Raw genomic sequence first — 16581 nt, forward strand, 5'->3', positions numbered from 1 at the left:
TTCCGAGAATGAAATCTAGGGTCATTTCCCACCACTATTTTTAGGAAGTTCTGGTGAAATATTTCTGCTGAAAATCCAGGTCCATTGCTATTAGCATTTCAGCCACAAGGCGATTACTCAGCCTGTCAGGCTAATCATCATAAATATTGCTGTAGAGTTTCTGTAATACAGTAGTAGTTGGTTTGGTCAATTCATCTGAATCCAATGACTTTACAGGAGAGGTGTTTCATTCCCAAACTAGGGATTACAGTAAGTGTAAAAATGGTCCATTGTTACCTCATGGTTTGCTTCCTCATGACTTCTGAGTCATATTTACTGACACATGCACAATTTTCCCCTGGGTCCAGGATAAATGCTGAATATTCTATGGTATCTCAGACACAAGCAGTAAAATTATGTGTTAATATAATAGTCTCTCGTTGGGGATTATGGATAAAGTGAAATGAAACCAGCTTGATTTCTATGTACCAGATGGAGAAACTGAGAGTGCAACTTTGAACTGGAGGCTATCAACAGAGAATAGTAAAATGCCCACACCTCCAGGTAGTGTGCATTTTCCTCGCTTGGTAGAACTCGGAGGTGCTACGCTGATTTACATCAGTAAAGAAAATGACCCAACGAACTTAAAGATGCTAAATGTATTAACTGCTCGTTCAAAAAAGCAAATAGAGATGTCTTTTTATCTAATTACAGAATGCCATCACAATAGTATCTATGATGCCTATTTAAAAATATAAACAACAATTGAAGTTGGCCCTCTTCCTCCCTTCTAAGCTTCTGCTTGTGTGAATCTGGGGTTGTGTGTGGGTGGATGCAAGCTCTCTTGCTTTTTTACTCATTTGCTTTTCACCCCACTTTCAACATCTAGAGAGAGAAGGGAGGTGTATAAAAATAACACTAAAATGCCAGTTTTAACAATGCTTCACTATATAACTCTTTTCATCTTAGTCTGTGCAGATTAATTAAGTATGGTCTAGCACCCTGCAAAGTAAGCAAATACTATCTAAATTTCACAGCTGGGTATACTGAGGCACCACGCAGAGGAGAAACAAGCTCCAAACAATAAGTTAATGATGAAAGCAAAAATAGGACCTAGGAGTCAGCTGCTCACCACAGACATCATCCTTGCTCTTGGTCTGTGATGTAAAAATGACGTGGAGTTGTCTAATTGTCATTATTAGCTTTGATGGATGAGTTTTGCAGAAGGGGAGTGAGCTAGTCTCTGCTGTTGCATCACTGTGTTGCATGAAGTATATGCCTCTCTATGGTGCAGTTGTTCTTATTTTTTCTTGGTTGTGCTTGGGGAGATCTTTCCTAATATCTTATTTGACAAATTTTGCAGTGCTGCATGCACCTGCTCTCAGGCTAGCTCAGAAAGGTTTCAAATTTAACCAGAATAGCTTATCCTCTTGTAGGTCTTCTCTGTTTTATTTTTCCTGTCATTTCTAACTGGAAGATGCAAAGTCTGGTAGCCAAAGCATGAGTGGAGATAGAAAAATCTAGATTCTCTATTGCTTGCTCCTTGGCTGATTCATTTTAGCTCTGGACAAGATATTTAACTAGAGCTGGCTGAGGAACTTTTTGCTTTCCATACAAATTTAAACATATACTAATATTGCTTTTCATCAACATTTTCTTTTACATTTGGAGGCAGTTTCATAAACAAAATCATAAAACCCAGTTTGCTCCTGTTTCTAGCAAGTAGAAGCTGAAAATAAAATTCAAACTCATACCTAAAATGTCATTTAAAAGAAAAGGCCAGCCCTCCCTGCCCCCTGCAAACCAAAAAAATAAACAACCCAAGCAAAGTATCAAAGTCAGGCAATTCCCATATTAAAAAAAAAAAATCATTGCAACTAAAAAAAAAAATACTTTGAGGGATAATTTTCAACCAGTATCTCAGAGTCAGAGAAGGGTCTCTTCCATACCAGCTACTAATTCTGATGTCACAAGCACTCTAAATGCCTAAATGTTCATGACCTCAAAAACACCGGTTTGTGTTATGGCATGATTTATAAGAAGTCAATTCTTGATTGCATCATTCAGCAGAATAGAAGCAGATGGCAATGAATTAACTCTGTTTATTTTCCTTGTCAAGTTTACTGCAAGTACAAATGATGGCAGAAAAGCGTTGGCTTAAACGTGACACAATATGGTGGTTAGGGGCTGTGTAAGCTCTCTTCATGCACCTTAATTCTGACCTTTAGGCAATGCTAATACTAGAGCAGAGTTAATATGCATCTGTTCCACTTCCTTTTAGCAAAAGCTGTACCTGCTTAACTTCCTCAATAAATCACAGCTACATACCATCTAGTGACCTCACAAGGAAATGCAATTTAGTACAGGTCTATAAATCTTAGGGTACAGACTAGTGGGTCTCAACCTTTCCAGAGTTGGGGCACTCCTCCAACACTTTTTTGAACATAGCAGCACATCAGTTGAGAACCGTGGTTGATGCTGCTTCAGCCTACCCCAATGATTCTCAACCAGTTACTGATGCTTCCAGATAAAATTGCCCTGAACCTGTTGCACAGCCAGCCCAGGAAGGGCTATGGCACATACTCATGTTGTGATCAGCCTAAAGCAGACAGGAGCAAACTCATACTGTGCACCCTTCCCAGTCCAGGCCCTACCCTGCCACGCTTCTCAGAACAGAGGTGGGAAATAGAACTGTCCCATGCGCCTCTGTTTCCAGGAGTGCAGCAGGGGCTGACCAGAAGGGCTACAGTAGCACAGCTCCTGCCTGCTTTAGGCTCATTACAGGGCTGATGGAACAGGAGCACAGAAGGCAGTCTCACCAGGCTGTTGCTGCAGTGTCAGCATGTGTCACAGCACACCTGAGGGTGAGAACTCCCAGTTGAGGACCACTGGAAGAGACAGTTATTATGACTCTGCTGCTATCGAAGGAGGATGGTATTGACTTCCACAGAGCTGTGTGTATGTCAGTTTTCACAGACAGAGAATCTGGCCTGCATGCGTTTTGGACAACATATTAAATATTTTTTTTTCCGTGAATGTGACACTAGCTTGTTCAAGAAATGCTGTGAGTTTGTGCCTACCAACATGCTTTCTCTGCATGGACATCAGCAAAACATGTAGCAGCTGTGCTGTAGTGAATGGTAGAATTGCTCATCCACAGTGAAAATACAAATGATTTCAAGTGCAGAAAGGCTTTAGGGACCTCCTGATAAAGTATAGTTTTGGACACATGTTGCCTTATATGTATGTTTACTTTATATCACACTAACAGCTAATTCACATCAACACTATCAACCTCTGCTTGGAAAGTGTTTGTGAAACCAAAACCCAAACTGTGGCATTCACAGCCTGCAAACAGCACCTCTGCAGGTGAATCAGACCTCTTTCTGGCTGAGTCTGTGGAAGTATGTGCACTGTGAAAAGCTTGTCTCAGGTTTTCTCAGTTTTAATTTGCTTGCTTATTTAAAATGCTTCTGCACCAGGAAGTCCCATCAAACTCTGATGTGACACTAAACCATATACTCGGGTAACCCTTTTTTTAAAGCTCTTGTTTTTCCTTCTGTGCAATTTAATTTATGTACAATGTCGAAACATTTAATTCTGGGCATGTAAAGAAAACAGGAGGAAGCATATAAACTAATTGGGACTATCAATAGGTGATCAAGTCCTTGTTGTAAAAGCTCCTCTTAAGGTGATCAATGCTAAAAAGCTCTCAGGGGTGAAGAAAAGAGTCTTGCAGGACAGAATTGCAAAGCTGTTAGTAATTCAGTCTCTTTTAGCAGCCTGGGTGGATACTAAATTTCATTATTCTTTCAAACTGCCACTGTGTTTTTCAAAGGAGTCTTCTCTTTTAGGCCACTCGGCAAGAACCAGCATGTCTGTGTCTGAAAATGATGTTAACCACCCTTGTAGCAGCAGAAGCAACCAAACCAGCCAAGTGGTGCTGCCTGCCAGCCCCATGGATATAGGAGTGTGTGTATTTCTGCAGACACCTGCCAACTATGATCCATCCTCTACTACCTCCCCTCCAGGTGAAACTCTGATTCAGCATCTTAAACAAAACCGCAAACCTTGTCAGTCTGGGAGCTCTGCTGTTTCTCTCTTCTTTCCACCACAAGACTCTACATGTAACAAATTGACTGCCCCAGAGGGGCTGAAGTGAAGGAGCGCAGTACGTTCAGTAACCAGTTTTGTCTGACACTTGTTGATATTGAGAAACTGCTGGGCTTTGGCTCACTTGAGGAAAGGAGGTGATACTCCTGAGACTGGCGGGCTGTTCAGACTTGCATTCCCATGGAGCTTCTCAGCACATTCTGAGCTGTCACCTGGACAGGACTTAACTATCAACCTAGATGTTTTTTTAGAAACAAGACATGGGGATTAATTTCTAGTCTGGGTTATAAATGGTCAGAAATTACTCTGTTGCAATCTAAAGAGTGGCAGAAGCCCCCCCCCCCCCCTCCCCCCCAAAAAAACAAAACAAAAACCCAAACCCAAGAAAACAACAACCCTACAGCTGCATTTCAAATCCACCTAGAAATCTTGGAGTCATTTTCACCGTAATCTTTTCTTTTGTCCCCACAACCTCCTTTCCTAAAATAGTGTCTAGGCTATGCCTGAGTGAAGATTTTCAGCAGACCCCTGGAACCTGGCCAGGATTCCTCCTCACTGATTTTGCCTCAGCTGAAATCTTTATTCATGCCTTAGTCATTCTCTACCTTATCGTATCTCCTTCTTTTATGGTCTAACCAAGTCCTTGTTCTTTTAAATTTCTGAATTTCACATGCCACATACAGATTATTTACTCTCCCTATTAGCAGTATTAGCTCCTTCCTTTATCAAGTTCAGTGGTTTCCTACAATTCTAAGTCCAGTTCATGACTGTCTTAAAAAAGTGACTCTTCAAACCCACAATGCTTGTCTAACCACTGTAGTCTCCTCCTCCCTTTGCCCTTCTTTGCTATTGTCCATTTTTTTTGCATTCTTCATTAGCAATTGCAGCTACAATAGATTGATCCAAGTGGTTGAAAGACAGGGTATATATCAGAGAGAAACTTTTTAGGAGGACATGATACTGAAGTGAAACTGAATTAGGCTTTGAAAGTTTAGGGTTTTTGTGTGTAATATTATATATAACACTACTATCCAAGTAGTCCTAATAAGACTGGAAATCCTGGAAAGGCTAATATATATGGATGGGCTAAGACCAAAACCGTAGGTCCCACATAGTACTGAAATTTGAGGTTTCATACCAAATCCCTTCTAATTTTAAGGATGGCTGTACAATGATTCCACTAATAATAATGAGTATAAACTTCCTGTCTTGGTCCAGAAGCAGACTTTTATAAGCACTGAGTTCAAAGTGGTAGATGTCATGTGATAACAACTGATCCCATGAAATTTCTATATCTGTTGTGAATTCTGCCTTTTGTGGCTCAAATATTGTGAGGACAAACTGAAAATTTCTCATCTACAGAGTCCTAACTGAGCCTGGAACATATACCTTGGGTCCAGGCCTTAAATTAGTGGAGGTCTGGCACCCCACTGACCGGCCTCAAACATATGTAGTGAAGGATCTTCAAATTTCTTGTTCTTCTCATGATCAATTTGGGGATGTTGTTTTGAGGGTTGTTTCTGTCATTTCACTTGTAGGACACATTCCTGTATTTCTTTTCATACACGTCCCTTGTGCTTTGGGAGGTGGTGTTCACCTATGTAACATGGCTCAGTAAAAAGCCAAGTAAAACAAGGAAAGGGGCAGGTTTATCACAGAAGTGGGGATCATATTTTTCTCTGTTCATGGGTGTAAGGTAGCACTGATGAAGACAAGCAGCTCCTGCAGGTGACCTGCTGCAGATTCTTTTGCATGTTGCCACTTCTTTCATCTCTACTGTGAAGCCCCATGGATGTTTGGTTGAAAAAGGAATGAAATGCTGATGAGCATATACATAGTAGTGTATCTTTCTTCCTTTTCCTTCCTAGTGACGAATCCTTCCAACTTGAACCGGCCCCAGTGCTGCTTATTTGACTTGCACATTTCTGAGAGCTCTACTGATCCTTCTACAGTTTTCAAGTCAGGCATGCCTCTTGGATGGAGTTACTTAAGCTAGTTTATATATACACATATATATCAACTCCCTTGGATTTGCGGCTCTCTACTCTCTTTCAGACCCTCCCTTCCTCCTCCCCTGCTCTCCCTGCATGTCTTGTTACACCTTGTTTCTACATGCCCAAATCATGCTTTAACTAACAGCTGTCTGATTCCTTGCTTCTCTTCATACCCAACTAATTATTTTCAATTTATTGGTTAATTTTCCACAAGGAGATTAATGGGTTATTCAGCTCTGGCAGCCTGTATGTACACAGCTGTGGAACTAAAACAGGGGTGTGTGTCAGTGATCACATTTCTGATGAACTTGTGTACTAAAGGATTTTTTTTTTTTGCTCTCTATAAAAAGCCATCAGGTTTCAGATTCTTGCCAATGAGTAATCACATTTCATGGCAAAAAAAAAAAAATCTGATAAGTTTACAATAGGAAAATTGTTAGCATGTGTCTTTTCTGTTTCTGTTTCACCAAGATGTCTAATTACACTGGGTAATGTGTTTCGGGTGTGAAGGAACTGGGCACAGAAAGAAAAGCAGCCACTGCACAGACATGGGACACAGGTTCCACGCTTAGCTCTACCCCTGATGGATCCCATGGGGTTGTTTTTTCCTTTACTAGAAGCCTATAAAAATGGTAGCCTGAATTCTCAGGCCCTTCGGGGTCCTGTTGGCAAACCTGGCGCGTGCGGTGCAGCTCCACAACAGAAAGCATTGCAATTTCCGTAACCAGAGAAATGCTGGTTAATAGATTCATAGATTCATAGATGTTAGGGTCGGAAGGGACCTCAATAGATCATCGAGTCCGACCCCCTGCATAAGCAGGAAAGAGAGCTGGGTCTAGATGACCCCAGCTAGATGCATATCCAACCTCCTCTTGAAGACCCCCAGGGTAGGGGAGAGCACCACCTCCTTTGGGAGCCCGTTCCAGACCTTGGCCACTCGAACTGTGAAGAAGTTCTTCCTAATGTCCAGTCTAAATCTGCTCTCTGCTAGCTTGTGGCCATTGTTTCTTGTAACCCCCGGGGGCGCCTTGGTGAATAAATACTCACCAGTTCCCTTCTGTGCCCCCGTGATGAACTTAAAGGCAGCCACAAGGTCGCCTCTCAACCTTCTCTTGCGGAGGCTGAAAAGGTCCAGTTTCTCTAGTCTCTCCTCATAGGGCTTGGTCTGCAGGCCCTTGACCATATGAGTTGCCCTTCTCTGGACCCTCTCCAGGTTATCCGCATCCTTCTTGAAGTGTGGCGCCCAGAATTGCACGCAGTGGGAATGGGAAGCTAGAATAAGATTGTAGGCCTCAGATATTCTAAATGAGGAAGAAAGGTGGAGGGGATGATATGTCTTCAGCTATTACTATCTTTTTTCCCCAGCCCCAGAACCCGACAGAAATAACCCTCAATCCCCTTCCTTTTCCTTAACCCAGACACAATTTGTCAAGTGGTGTCGTCTTTACCAGTTCAGCTCTCCGAAGAAAACGGTAACAATACAGCAGCCTTCAGAAGAAGTTGCAAACATGTCTGCTGCTGAATGGAGCCTCCTGCACATCACTTCAAAGAATGCACCTCCTTCTCCTGTTCTCGCTTTTGTTGAACATGGCTCAAGGTACAAAAAAGCTGAGACATCCTGTTAGGATAGGAATGGAGAAAGCGTGGGCTAAGGTAGCGTGGGCAGGAAGGCATGCAAGCATCTGGTTTGAATAGTGAAGCTGCATGCAGTATCAGCCAATTTTTGTAGGTTTTAGGGTTGTTTTTTTAATTCAAGTGCTCTGGAGCATTAGCGGACCCCACCCTACATGCACCTCCCAGGAAGGCTGGAACAAAGTTCATGGTGAGGGGTCAGCCTCCTCCATTTACACATGCTGCACTTTCAAGCTAGGGTTATAAATGACTTTAAAAAGCCAAGACACACTTGAAAGGTCAAGTGTCTCCTGTGACATTTGGGAAGGGAGGACCTGGAGCTAGCTCTATTGCACTTTTGATGGAAAAGCAACCAGAGAGAAGACAGTTGAGCGAGTGGCCTGAAGGACATGCATTCCTAAACGTCATTTAGCCATACAACCTGCGAGGGTGTAGGAGTGGGCAGATCAAGAAATAATATTTTCATTGAAAATTCTCTCCCTCTAAACTATTTCCTGTCGGGATCTTACCCAGGAAGGCCATAGTGAGGCAGCTGGTGGGGGCAGGGGGATCAATAGTCATGTATACCAATCTGGGTTTCCTCACAGCACTCCATTTTAAGAGCATTTAACCCCAGGTTTTTTTTTTCCTTCCTGAGAAAAGGATCGTGCTAAGCATTACTAGAGCCGGAGGCAGCTTAGGGAATGAAATAAACACCTGTTAAATGTTAAAGGTTTACTCAACCTGAAATAAAAATAGTTCTGGTTTACTCCATGAAGTTCTAGAATTTCGTTAGGCCGCTTGCACAAGGTGGAGGTTCACACAAGGGGAAGCCTTGAAAAGTTGAAACTCTTTTAAAGTGGGAAAATGTTGCGGCAGTTAGATAGGCCTCTCTGTCCTGCAACCTAAGAAAGTGCCATGGTTGCTATTACGTGTTTCATGGGTGCCATCCTAAATCTGGAGTGTGAAGTTTTAGAGACCAGAGTCTCGAGGTTGGTTGTGGTCCCTTTACACTGCCTGAGGGACAGAAAGGAGCTATACAGCAGGTGACAATTACCAGCAGGGCATATTAGGGACTGTGCGTCAGTGATGGGCATGATAGTGGCCTTAGAAGTTTTTAGTGTTGCCAATATTTGGACTACTTGTTTACTTTCATCAGTACTACTTTACTTTCACTGATTGAAAAAAAAAGGTGGATTTAATGTGAATCTCAGATTGGTGTCCCTAGTTAGCTAGTGCCAATTGCCTGGTGTTTTACAACAAAATCCACATTACTTCCTTCCTGCATCAACATAAAGCAAATTTATCAGACTCCAAATCATTCCCAGTTCTCAGTCTGGTAATCTTAAAACTGACCTGGCTCCTGATAGAAAAGTCTCCAGAACTCTTTGTCCCCCAGGTGGGGCTGAAAGCCCAGAAGAGAGTCCACCTTGTTGAGAACCAAAGCCTGCCATCAGCTGATTTGATAAATCAAGCTGGATTATCAGAGAGCTGTTCTCAGTAAACCTGAAATTTGCTGCTATTAACCAGAAAGTTTTGGAGGTAAGAAATTAGACTACTAGTTGGACAAAGAGAAATGAAAGCCACTTGCTTAAAGTTAGCCTTGAAGCCACTTGCTTTCTCTGTCTTTCAAATGCTCCCAGTATCTCTGCTTTCCATAGAAGCAAATCTTCCCAGGGGAAAGTCAATTCTGAAGGCAATTTTCCAAGACCATTTGGCAGATTTGTCTGGTACTTTGACTGCAAACATGAAAAGGCATTTATTCCACTAACTCAAACGTACTTTGGAAGAGACATTACTGAACTTGTTTTAGGAATATACTTTGACTGCATCAGGTTTATTGCTTCTTGTATAAATGTCAAACTCAATTTGCCTCAAAGAGGGAAAAAAATCAGAATACCTGGTAATATCTATAGATATATTGCATACAAAAATATGTTAGAAGAATATTATTTAGGTTTCAAAGACAAGTCCCTGGAACTTTAACTGTGCCCCCCTTTACACCCATCCTATTCACTGGATGATGTGGGGGCAGGGTTGGGGGCCTCGGAAAACAGTCTGTGATAGGTGATCAAACAGTATAGCATCTGCAAGAGGGATTAATTAAGGCTGTGAGGGTGGCTGTAAATTTGGCATTTATTTTTTAGTACTTTTGCAACCTAAATTAGGTTACTTTGTGTAACTTTCTTTCCTTTCCCTTTTTTTAAACAAAAAATTAAAACTAAACAGGATGGCATGTGACAGGAACAGCCTACTCATCCCTTCATCATCTGCATGGTTTGAGCACTCAGATTTCTGTCATTTGAGATAGAAGAATGGAATGCAAAGCCACAAGACTGGTATCCTGGAAGAGGAGAAGAAATGGACCACTGTTACTACCCTATATGCTGGCCTAAGGAGATGTTGGGAGAAGTCCAGACCAGCTTTTTCCTCATCTTCCTTGTCACTGCTCCTACTAGTTGTCACTACTCCTACTGTTCAGGCAGCTTTTGAGGCACAGACAGAAGTGCAGCTCCCAGGTCTAACTCATGGAGTTTCACAGAAAGTACCAGAGTTAGACCAATCCGTCTGACCCAACAGACATTAGGTCACAAGAGGATGATGATGAGGCTGTGTGTCAGCAGCTTCTTCCTCCAGTTCTGCTCCCTCTCTCCTGGCCCTTGGTGCTAACTCAGGATAAGAGAGGGAGAAGGCAGGCAAGGGATATCCGTTCTGGAGTTTCCCCAGCTGTGCTGAGGGGTGGGGATGGTGGATTGGAGACCCCCCACTTCAGAGGACTCTTCAGTCCACCTGCCCCACTCTCTAGCACTGTCTGGGCAACCCCCAGAACAAGCTCCCTCCACTCCCTTCCCTGCGTCCCATTCTGAAAACAACACCGAGGGCAGTGCTAGGATGTGTCAGCTGAGCCCTGCTCCTGGCAAGTGCAGACAGAAGTTACTGAGGGCTCTCTGCTTTGGAGTACCTTCATCTGAACCCCCATGTAATGAGGGTTCAGATTTTTGTAGGATCAGGCCCTTTTAAAGTGCTCTGCAACTGTGCACTTGTGTTTGGTAGTGTCTGTAGAACACTTTCAGGGGCCAGATGAGGCAAAAATTGTCACTTCTGTCTGCATTTGTGGTGATTCCAGGGCATTTGCTACTTTGGTAGTGGCCTGAGCCTCTGGTGAATTTGAAAGGTTTGCTTTAAACAATTGCATTGTTAGAGTTGCAAGACTCTTTGACAATAGAAATATTAAGCAACTTAAATATACATACTGAAGCCACTTTTTATGATAGTATAAATCGAACAATTTAAGTGTTGGAGCAGATTTTCTGTGTTACTACCTACACTGTAAAATATCTGTGTGTATGTATTAGAATAATATAGCTATAGATAAGCTATAGATATATCTATATACTGCTCATTTTAAGGACCTGATCCTGCCAAACCTTATGTATGAACTTAAATTTCCTCATGGAAGTACCCCATGGTATCAGTAGCTGTATAAAACTAGCTGTACAAAGCTGTATAAACCTAGCTGCCAAACTTTATGTATGAATGCAACTTTCCTCATGGAAGTAGCCCTATGGCATCAGTAGCTGTATATACCTAGCTGTAAAAAGTTACTGTACTGCATGTATGTTTGCAGAATTAAGAATGCAATTAAATTGACAGTTAAAAACTTAAAACAGTTTTGGTGTAATATTGGGTGAGATCCTCTGCTGGCATAAATCAGGTAATATCCATCAACATCAATGATGCTGTACTGATTCACACAAGTCAATGATATGGCCCATTAATTTTAGTGTATGAAAAGAAATCTCTGCTCTAAAACTATCAATTAGTAATAAGCTTTGAAAAAGAAGAGAAAACAATTTACATTCATGTTGTTTAATGCACCTTTTCCCTTGCTATTTTAGTTGTATTTTTTCCTCTATTCATAAGTGTTGTTGAATAAAGGACATGGGCAATGCCCCCCCCCCCCCCCAGTGACCAGTCAGCGACTGGGGGGGAGGGGATCTCCCCCATAGCATTACTGACCGGTGAGCGGCCATGGTGCTCCCGGAAGTGGCCGTGGCCTACATCTGGCCACTTCCTGGCCAGCGCTCGCAGGTGGGGCACCTTCTTCCTGGACTACTTGTTCCTGTTCAGTGTACTCTACATCTCAGAAATGAGGAGATGCAGCTTCTTTAGCAAACAATAAGTATGCCCAAGTCAGGGAGCCTGGAAACAGTCTAGCTACATGCTCAAGCCTTTTCTAAGGATTTCAGGATTTGGTGCTGACAGAAAGGGAATGAGTGGGTGGGGCTGCTTCTCAGTGCGGAGTTGGTATAGACAAACCCTGGGAGACATTATCTGCGCCAAGCATCTGGTATTCTACATAAACAAGACAAAGAAAGGGGAAACTAAGACACAGAAAGACAAAGTGACTTATCAAAGATCACACAGCAGGTCAACAGCTGTGCTTGGAACTAAAAAGACCAACTTTGTAAAAATGGGGGTGTAAAAATACTTATGTGATTTGGCATGTGGTCATTTTCAGTGTTGAGATAGCCTGATCCAAGCCTAGAAGCTGGGGTACAGCTGCAGACATGGCTTTGCACCTAGTGAAACCAGAGCTTGTGCATCAGGTTATTTAAATGCCTCCTTTGAAACAGAAGTCCTGATCAGAAGTCCACCCACCCACAGACATCTGTACAGGCAATGTCCATTCCAGGATCTGTTGTAATTGCCATTCAGCTTTAATGTTCCTAAAAGATAATGGATTGATGGGGAATGTAGAACTCAAGTGAGCTCTCAAGTTCATGGCACAGGTTTCTGAGCCATCATGGGATGGTAAGAAGCTTCAAGCACTGTTAAACCAAGTTAAGTCTGAGTTTTATAATTTGGAGGCAAAAACTGTGTCCCAGTGCCAGAATGTTAAGCAGTCTAGTCCCAGTGCTAACCAGTAATGTTTTTGTAAATGTAAAACTGATGCTGTAAGTATCCCCGACGTGGAACTCTTAGTTAAGTCCTTGGGGCCTAAGAAATTTGCTTTGTGCCTTCTGTGAAGCAGAGTCCACCTCAACTCCCAATGACTTCAGAAGTAGTTAAAGATGCTTAGAAGTTAACAGTAAAGCTCAAACCATATTATTAAAATATAAGATTTTGGGGTCCATTCCTGCATGTTGATTGGGATTAGCCCTGTAGCTGATCAGAACCACGTCATAAGGCCTTGATGATTATGATTGCACCCAACCTTTGGTGAACTGGAAATCAACAGAAACAGTTCGCAAAGGCTGGTTCTCCTCAGCCCTTGAACTTCCCTTCTCTCCTCCTCCTCCTCCTCTCCCACCAGCCTCCCCACAGCCCTGTTTGTAGTTTCACCTTGTACCTCAGTTATAAAGTTGTCTGTCTCTCAAATAGCAATGAGACCAAAAAAAAAAAAAATGTTTCTTTCTGTATGAAACCTATTGACAGGCAGATCCTGTGGATTTGTCCCAGAACAACTATCTTTGAACTGAGGACTTCTTAGTGAAGCAGGGAGTTTCCTGTGGTTTTACCTTTTTTTTAAATTGATTTTGGAATTTTTAAACAAGGTTGGTGCCTCTGATCTTTTCTCTCAGCAGCTGTGAAATCTGTTTCTCCCCCCACAACTTGTTCTACAGAAACAATGTATTGGAAAAATTAAAGGAAAAAAGAAAACTAGGAAAGATAAGTACAAAATTCTATCTGCATTCTGAATGCTTGACTATCCAGAAGCACTTTGATCCAGAGTTTGGGCTTATTGTATGGTAAAGATAAGGTTTAACTGAAAAATCTTCCTCTGCGTCTTCATTTGGATTTTGAGCATCCCTGAAGTTCATAAAGTATTATAATCTATTGTCCTCCATTGTGTTTTAGGCCCATCTCTATGAAGCACATGGTGCAGCTCTGTTTCTCTTGTGAGCTTTTGTCTTGCCAAGAGCTGAACAAAGAAATGTTCTACATGATGTAAAAAGCGACATGCTGATGCATCCCCAGCATGTGCCAATGTTCCCACTTGCAATAGGGGTCATATCCATTTATGGTGTAAATCAGTATAACTTACTGGACTTGAATGCTGCCATGCAGAGTTATATTATGTGAGCATCTAACCCAGCTTATTTAATGTCATAATTCATCCATTTTCTATCACAAAGGAATTAACATAGAGTATAAACCCCTCCAGCTGGTAAACCACACAAGGTCACTGACATAAGGGTGAGAGTAACACTCCGGATAAAACAAGAGTCAACCTAAACCTTCACTTAAAACAATGGACAGAAATATTTTGAGTCATAAGAAAGTTTGACTACAGGGTTTTTTCTCCACACGTTTCATTTTTGGGGGTCCACACACCCTGTTTGGAACAAGAAGCAGAAGCACCAGGCTGTAAGAACGGGTGTTCTTATGAAACGTCACTCCTGCCTGGAAAGAGCTAGCAACCTGCATGAAGGCACATCACGGTGAGATTCCCAGATCCAGTCTGGCAGACTTTGGAGATGCAAATGAAATCTGAATTAACCTCCAAGCATTTGGGTGGCTATTCATGCAACCAATCCTTCTGAGGCTCTGCAGTCACTAACCCAATCATGTTTACTTCACACTCAACCTTTCCAAATCATGTTGGAACCAGAGAGTTATTTATGTGACCTGCTTAATTGAAAGAGCATTTGCTGTCAGTGATCAAATAAACTGTTATTGATCTTCAGCATTGTAGGCAAGTTGTATGGAGTATTCTGCTATGTATTTTTCATTAAGACACTCTTCAAAAAATCAGAATGCAAATGCAGCAAAAAATTGTACAGGGTTCTCAGATGCAAAAATCAAAAGACTGTGAAATTCACTCCAGGAAAAAGAAGCTATGTTATGGGGAAGAAAAAAAACCCAAAAAACATATGGTTCAATGCAGGGGAAGGGTCTTAATACAAAATATCCTTTTGTATACTTTTCCCAAAATTTGGTCAGGCAAGGATATTCAAAAGCTTTGATTGGCATAGTCAGCTTTGAATTTCAAATTTCTTTTTTGGGAAGATAAAAGGTTTCAGTGATTGAAGAGACAGGGGTTCAATTCCCTAGTCCACGCAAGTCAAGGGTGCGCAAAGAAGTGTAGGAAGGCACTTCTGATCGCGTTGTAACTTTTGCACTTGACACAAAGTGCTAAAAGTTACAGTGTGATAGAACATAAGAGCTGTTCAGCATTGGGGGGAGGGGGGAGGTCAGAGCCGCCCTGCACTGGCTGAGACGTTGCACATCTCCCAGCATGCTCCACAGGCTCTGGAGGCTGCTACAGAGACTATTGACAGCAGCTGAAGGAGTCAGCCATAGCCAAGCAGCTTGCCTGTCTGCAGCTGCTGTGGCCAGCCCTGTCCCGAGGTTGTTAGTGACAGCTTCTCATCCCAGCCCTACTGAGAGCCACAGTCTGGCCAGGTGGGGGAAAAGGAAGGTGGACAGTGCCCCCAGGATCAGGGGAGCTGGCAGCCTGGCCAGGTGCACTGCAGTGGGGAGGGTTCTCTCTCCCCTACTTGTTCCCCTGGTCCCTAAAGAGCAAGCATAGGGAAGAAACCCTGCCCCCCATAGTGTACTCACCTGGGCTGATTGCTTTCTTAGTCCTGGGGGTGCAGGCAGGGGGGCATAGGTGGCAGAAGGCTGGGGGTAATGGGGCTTAGCCCCCCCACTCAAATGCAGGGCATCAGGTAGGGCCACAGAGCAGTGTAGCTGCAGGCTCCGGGCTGCTGCAGCAGTGGGGAGGGGCATGCACTCAGCTATGCAGACAGCCAGGATTGCAGCCCCAGTGTGTGAATGCCTAGCACGGCAAGCAAGTTTCAGTCTACTTCCTTTATGAAGGGGAAGGGGCTTGGGGTGGGGGGGCAGATAGAGAGCCTCACAGTGCAGGAGGCAGTGGGACAGGGGTGAATGAGGTCCTGGCTGGGCCAGGTGGTGGAACAATCAGAGCCCAGTGGTGTGTCTAGGAGCACAGGGGAGGTGGGGTGCTTCTGCCACTGTACACCACAGGGGAGCCAATGCGGGGCATGTGCCCCCCGGCCTGTGTGCAGGGCAAAGGTAGGCTGCAGCCATGGGCTGGGCTCTGCTTTACCTCTGTGCCTTGCTGCCACTGCTTTGAAAATGGTGCGAAGCCGTGTGCATCCCATCGCTAGGCTACAATGCATCTCCTGCCTGCCTGGCGGGAGAATGCACATGGCATTGTGCCACTTCCAGGGAAGCTGCAGCAGGGAGCAAAGCCCAGCATGCAGAGGCAGGTGCTTCCCCCCACCCCGCACAGATCAGGGGACACGTGTTCCCCTGACCTCCACTGGGGTGCACACAGTGGTGGGAGCCCCCCATACCCCTGGATGAACTGGCCAGGCTCCAATTGTCCCACTACCTGGCCCAGTCAGGACCCCATTCACTCCAGCCCCTGCCCCACTCCCTCTCTCACCACTAGGGCCTTGATCTGTCCCGCCCCCCACCCCTTCCCTCACAGACTTACCTGCTGTGGGGGGAGGGGGATGCACATGCTCAGCCCCCCCAGATAATTTTTTCTCCCTCTGCCTATGCAGGGGGAGAGACACCTTCCCACCAATAGGGTGCTTGGTTAGGCTGCTGGCTCCCCCATTCCCAAGGCCTGGGATGAGAGGTTGTCACTGAGAGTCCAGGGGCAGGGCTGATCTGGCACTGGGCAGGCAGAGGAGACAAGCTCTGCCTGTCCAAGGCTAGAGTGGAGCCCTGTGCAAAGAAGCATGGGATATGGGCAGAATTGCCTGAAAGTAACTGAGAATTTGTACACAGGTTCACTAAGGCACTCTGCCCTAAAATGCCTTCATCTAATAGTTCATCAGATGAGAGTTAATTTTTCATGCAATTGGACATTTTAGAAGTGCTCTGCAGCTGTGAATGCTTATTA

General features: G+C 43.7%; 1 long non-coding RNA gene across 2 annotated transcripts; it reads right to left on the minus strand.

Moving 5' to 3' along the window:
* Window positions 1-2065: 2065 nt before the first annotated feature.
* LOC109282485 (uncharacterized) lies at window positions 2066-15406 on the minus strand. Of its 2 annotated transcripts, none has more exons than XR_002089489.2 (3): window positions 15267-15406; window positions 7535-7704; window positions 2066-4327 (listed from the first exon to the last, which is right to left on the minus strand). It is a non-coding gene; the product is annotated as an uncharacterized LOC109282485 (long non-coding RNA). The 2 variants fall into 2 exon arrangements; XR_002089488.2 differs by lacking the exon at window positions 2066-4327 and adding an exon at window positions 7223-7387.
* Window positions 15407-16581: the final 1175 nt, after the last annotated feature.

This window comes from Alligator mississippiensis, chromosome 9 (genome assembly GCF_030867095.1).
Source record: "Alligator mississippiensis isolate rAllMis1 chromosome 9, rAllMis1, whole genome shotgun sequence".
Taxonomy (NCBI): Eukaryota; Metazoa; Chordata; order Crocodylia; family Alligatoridae; genus Alligator; species Alligator mississippiensis.